We start from the raw sequence: 6,556 nt of genomic DNA, 5'->3' as shown, positions 1-6,556 counted from the left end.
TTCCTTTCTGTAAATAAACTGATAAACTGAAAAAAGAGTCATAATCACTATTAAGTGATGTTGTGGGATGGGGGTGAGGGGAGAGCAGTCTTTGGCTGGTTTTGGGGAAGAATTTGTGGTGTCAAAAAACTATACTAATAAAGAATAAATATGCAGATTGCTTTAAAAGAAAAAAAAGTTTGCCAAGAAAATAACAATGCCTTGCCTTTACATCATATTTCTAGTTCCAAGCATTTTCCCCCGTTACTTAATCTTATCCTCAGGTGAGTTTCATTCCTAGGGAGACCAAGCATACTATTATACCCATATTGCAGATAAGAAGGTTTGATTTGCCCAAAGTCACACTCCTAATATGTGTGAAAACCAGAAACCAGGATTCTTCCCATAAAAACAAAATGCCCCCTCCACAACATTAATCCTGAAGAAGAATTTTATTCACATTTCCTGAGAAATTGACATTTAAAACTTGACAAGTTGGTCACTAGATCCCTGGAAGGATTACTACTAAGGGAATAGAGCCCTGGCTTTTGTTTATGTCATAGACAACACCTAGAAAGGTACAGGACTTCAATATTTTGCTCACGCTCCACACAGACCCTCCATGAACCTGGATGTGTGTGTGTATTTCTGGTCTTGAGTAAAAAATGATGGTATATGAATGCAATAGAATACAATTTTGCTGCAAGAAACAAACAATAAAGGGTTTTGGTTCCTGGTCATGTGGCCAGCAAACTGGAGGACATTTTCTCTGATCCTGACAACCTCTCAAACCTCTTCAAAAAAGGAATCGTGTGTGACTTCAGTTATCTTCCCAGTCTAGGACACCAAGAACCCAAACCCAAATGAAGTAAAAATCAATGAACACAATAAGAATGCCTACCACCCCCACTGATGGAACAGCAGGGCTGCACAAGCTGACCCACAGCCTGGCAACAAAACTTAATTCTACACGGCCATCCCTCCTCTTCCCAGTATGTTGGAAAACCAAAAGATAGAAGCTTGCTCAGGCTGTGCAACAACATTATGGCTAAAATACAGTTCAGTCAGAGAACTGAGGCACAGAGTGAATTGGGACATAACCAGGTGTGGAATTCCATTAAGCCTTACGGCAAGAACCTAACATCTAGCTAAGGCCAGTTCTGGCCCCCCTAGAAGTCCCTTGGGGTAGAGACTGAAGCCAGTGAAATGTGAATTGCCCTGCGTGGGAAGAAACTAAGATGGCTTTGAGAAATAGCCCACAAGGAAACCACACTCAAAGGGGAAGGAGTCAGAAAGCAAGCCTTACAAGGGAAAAAAAAAAAAAAGGACTAAAATTGTCAAAGATCTCAGGAGGAAATAAAAACTCAGTTCAAGAAATTGAGCATAAGCAAATAAACCAACAGGGAAAATAGTAAAAATAGAAATGAATATAGCCTCCAAATTAGCAAAAAGGGTCCAGACATCTATGGAAAAAAATATTGCAAGATCAAGGAAAATAAATCATACCTGATAACCCAGTAGATTCCCATGAGAGCATGGAGTACAAGCTCTGGCAGGTTCTATCCAGCTGGAAAGACTTTCTGTACATACCTGGTGACAAAATGTCATCCAAGGCCCAGCTGAGCTAAATACAGGGCCAGAAGGTTGGCCACCAAGGGATGAATTCTTTGGCTGTCAAGCCAAGAAATAGATATACATAGAGGTATAAAATTTCCAGAATTTTGAAACCATGAGGGAAGAAAAAAAGAAGAAACAAATTTCTGGGGAAATGGAAATATATGCAGTAATCAGAATCCTATTCTCAGTGATGCTAAAGCCCGAGCTTGGTTTGTTACTGTACAAATCCCATCCTTGTCCTCTGCCGCCAGCTCCCTTATTTCCATCCCCCTCAACTTTAGCCCCCCACTAATGTCCCACTCCAGATCTACCCCCCTCTTCCACTTTGCTCTCTGGGATGCTTGCTTTTTTTCCTTTCTCATTGCTTCCATCTTCTGGTACTTACTGAGACCTGGCTCCCTCCCAATGACCTGGCACCCCTGGTCACCCCTTTCAGTTTCACTCCTATCCACCACTCATTAGTCATGTGACTAGCTCTGGAAAGGGTAGCCAATAATGCCAGGTCATCGGGAGGGAGCCAGGTCTCAGTGAATGCCAGAAGATGAAGGAATGAGAAAGGGAAAAAAAAGCAAGTTGGTTAACTCTGAAGCAGGCATCCCAGAGAGCAAAGTGGAAGGAATGGGAAGATCATTAGTGGGGGGGGGGGGTAGGGTTGAGGGGGATGAGAGGAAGAGATTGGCCAGTGAGGGAATGGGATTTATACAGTAACATCCAGGGATCCAAAACCACTGGGATGGGGAGAGGATAATGGGGTGAGAGCATGCTACCCATTGAAGAATGAGATCAGGCAGACTGTCAATGACTGGAAACAAGTCCATTGAGGGAGGTTCATAATTAGACTATTCAGGGGGCACTATCACTCAATGATGTCTCCTTTTGTGGAGGTAAAGGGATCTAGATAATACTTGTTCCCCATTGCCACTTCCAGACTCTCCCTCTACCACCACCATTCGGCAACCTTTCCTCCTCTGAGATTCATCCCATCTATATTTATCACCGGACAAAGACTCTGTTAGCTATTCTCTACCAACACCCAGGAGTCTTTCCTTCCTCCCTCAATGAATTCAGTGCCTGGCTCACAACATTTCTCTCCTGCCCAACTCCTGCCCTCATACTAGGGGACTTCAACATACCTATTATACTCCCTCAAACACCCTGACTTCCGATTTCCTCAATTTACTCATTTTCCATGACTTCCAAATCTTTTCATCCCTCCTCAAACCTTCCATGACTCCCTTTCCCCCAATCCTCTCAACTAAGAACTTTGATTCATATTTCACTGAAAAAAAAAAATGAGGCCATTCATGGAGAGCTCCTTTTCCCCTACTTAACCTCACATTCCTCAGTTGCCTTCTGCCACTATCTCCTCCTTCACTTCTGTCTCAAAGAAAGATATGGCCCTTCTCCTTGCCATGGCTAATCTCTTTCTAAGTACAAGTGATCCCATTCCATCCCTTCTTCTCCAGCAGATTGTCCCCCTTTATCATCCCTACTTTCTCACTAATCTGCAATCTCTCTCTCTCTCTCTACTGGTACTTCTCTTCTCCATATAAACACATCTATCTCCACTATCCTCAAAAAGTCCTCCCTTGATCCATCCATCCCTGCTAGGTATTGTCCCATATCTCTCCTCCCTATTGTGGCTGAACTCCTTGAAAAGGTCATCTACAATTGGTGCCTTGACTTCTCTTCATCTCACTCTTTTAACTCTCTTCTATTTGGCTTCCAAGTTTATCATTCAACTGAAACTGCTCTCTTCAAAGATATTAATAATCTCTTAATTGCCAAATTGATTGGCCTTTTCTCAGTCCTCATCCTTCTAGACATCTCTGCAGCCTGTGACACTGTTGACCACATTTTTCTCCTTGATCCTCTTTCTCTAGATTTTCATGACACTTCTCTCTTCTGGTTTTCCTCCAACCTGGCTGACCACTCCTTCACAGTCCCCTTTTCTGGCTATTCATCCAGGTCATGTCCACTAAATGTGGGTGTCCTTCAAGGCTCTGTCTTGTACTCTCCTGTCTTCTTTCTCTATGCTATCTTCTCTGGTGATCTCATCAGCTCCCATGAATTCAACTATATTATCTCTATGCAGAAAATTCTCAGATCTATCTGTCTAGCCCTAACCTCACTCCTAACCCCCAGCATTATATCTCCACCTGCCTACTGGGCATCTTAAATTGGATGTAACCTAGACATCTTAAACTCAACATGTCCAAAACTGGACTCACTATCTTCCTCCCTGACAACCTTTACCTCTTTCTAATTTTTCTATTACCGTTGAGGGCATCAACATCCTTCTGGTCACCCAGGCTTAAAACCTTGGTGTCACCCTGAACTCCTCATTCTCTCTCACTCCTATATCCAATCATTTATCAGTGAATCAATCAGCAAGCATTTATTAAGTGCCTTCTATGTGCCAGGCACTGTGCTAAGTGCTGGGGATACAAAGAAAAACAACAACAAAAAAATTCCTACTCTCAAGACGTTCACAGTCTAATAGGAGAAAGAACATGTAAACAACTTTGCGTGCACAAGATATATACAGGGTAAATTTAAGTAATCTCAGAGGGAAGGCTCTGGCATTAAAAGGGATCCAGAAGAGCTTCCTGTAGAAAGTAGGATTTTAGCTGGGACTTGAAGGAAGTCAGGGAAGCCAGGTGACAGAGATGAGGAGAGAGAGTATTCCAAGCATGAGGGATAGACAGTGAAAATGGGCGGGGTTGTGAGATGGAGTGTCTTATGCAAGGAACAGCAAAAAGGCTAGTGTCTCTGGAGCATAGAGTACACAGAGGGGAGTAAGGTATAAGAAGACTGGGGGGGGTGGAGCCAAGATGGTAGAGTAAAAGCAGCGACTTGCTTGAACTCTCCTTCAAATACCTGTAAAAAATGGCCCTAAACAAATTCTAAAGCAGCAGAACCCACAAAAAGACAGAGTGAAATACATTTCCAGTCCAAGACAACCTGGATGGCTGATCAGAAAGGCATATTGCACCGGGCTGGGAGAGGAATGCAGTTAGGCATGGGTGCGGAGGCAAACCAGGTCTCAGCAAAGCTGGAGCAGGTCTCAGAGGACTGAATCATGGGCAGTTGTGGCAGTTTCCAGACTTCTCAACCCACAAACACCAAAGACAACTTAGAAGGTCAGTGGGAAAAGTCTGTGACTGCAGCGAGAGAGAGAAGCACAGTCCCAGCCCCAGTCCCCATATGCAAGCGGCCCCAAGGTGGCGGCAGCTGCTTCTGGAGTTCTTGGCCCACAGATTGAGGGGGAATCCAGTGGCTGATCAGAGGGGGGTTGCAGGGATCTCTTTGCTGGTGCTGAGGTAGGATTCTCTTGCTTAGCCCATGCTTGGATCTAGGTCACAGTTCTGGATGGTGGTCCTGGGGCGAGGAGGAGCACTGACGTGGTGGAGCTTGTAGTGGTGGTGGAGAGGAAATCCTCCTCACAGTTCCAAGGCAGAAAACAATGCTTGTGGTCACTTATAGACCAGAGCACAGGCCAGGAAGGGAGTAAACACCTCACCCCTTATCATACCACCTTGGAAGAATTGAAAATTTACAGGTCCTTAGAAGTATCTCTGAAAACAGCTGCACAAAACCCCTGAAGCTTGGGACAGTACATTCTCCACACTGGAAGAAGACCCCTACCTTAACAAAGAGTTTATAACTCAAATAATTGGCTAGGATAATGAGCAAGCAGCACAAAAAGAGTCAGACCATAGAATCTTACTTTGGTGACAAGGAAGATCAAAACATACAACCAGAAGAAGACAACAAAGTCAAAACTCCTACATCCAAAGCCTCCAAGAAAAATAGGAATTGGTCCCATGCCACGGAAGAGCTCAAAAAGAATTTTGAGAAGCAAGTAAGAGAAGTAGAGGAAAAACTGGGAAGAGAAATGAGAGTGATGCAAGAAAATCATGAAAAACAAGTCAACAGCTTGCTAAAGGAGAGCCAAAAAAATACTGAAGAAAATAACACCTTAAAAAATAGCCTAACCCAAAAGGCAAAAGAACTCCAAAAAGCCAAATGAGGAGAAGAATGCCTTAAAAAGCAAAATTGGTCAGATGGAAAAGGAAGTCCAAAAGCTTACTGAAAAAAATACTTCCTTAAAAATTCAAATGGAGCAATTGGAAGCTAGTGACTTTATGAGAAATCAAGACACTAAAAAAAAAAATCCAAAAGAATGAAAAAATAGCCGACAATGTGAAATATCTCATTGGAAAAACAACTGACCTGGAAAGTAGATCCAGGAGAGAGAATTTAAAAAATTATTGAACTATCTGAAAGCCATGATCAAAAAAAGAGCCTAGACATCATCTTTCAAGAAATGATCAAGGAAAACTGCCCTGATATTCTAGAACCAGAGGGCAAAATAGAAATGGAAAGAATCCACCAATCACCTCCTGAAAGAGATCCCCAAAGGAAAACTCCTAGGAATATTGTAGCCAAATTCCAGAGTTCCCAGGTCAAAGAGAAAATATTGCAAGCAGCCAGAAAGAAACAATTTAAATATTGTGGAAACACAATCAGGATAACAGAAGATTTAGCAGCTTCTATATTAAGGGATTGAAGGGCTTGGAATATGATATTCTGGAGGTCAAAGGAACAAGGATTACAACCAAGAATCACCTACCCAGCAAGGCTGAGTATAATCCTTCAGGGGAAAAAATGGAAATTCAGTGAAATAGAGGACTTTCAAGCATTCTTGATGAAAAGACCAGAGCTGAATAGAAAATTTGACTTTCAAATATAAGACTCAAGTGAAATATGAAGAGGTCAACAGGAAAGAGAAATCATAAGAGACTTATTAAGGTTGAACTGTTTACATTCCTGCATGGAAAGATATTTGTAACTCATGAGTCCTTTGTCAGTATTAGAGTAGTTGGAGGGAAAAATTATATGTATGTATGTAGATAGATAGATAGATAGATAGATAGATAGATAGATAGATAGATAG

The sequence above is a fragment of the Vombatus ursinus genome, unplaced genomic scaffold, assembly GCF_900497805.2.
Source record: "Vombatus ursinus unplaced genomic scaffold, bare-nosed wombat genome assembly UNPS02004691.1, whole genome shotgun sequence".
NCBI classification, from domain to species: Eukaryota; Metazoa; Chordata; class Mammalia; order Diprotodontia; family Vombatidae; genus Vombatus; species Vombatus ursinus.
The sequence above is the reverse complement of the archived record's forward strand: the minus strand, read 5'-3'. Positions refer to the sequence as shown.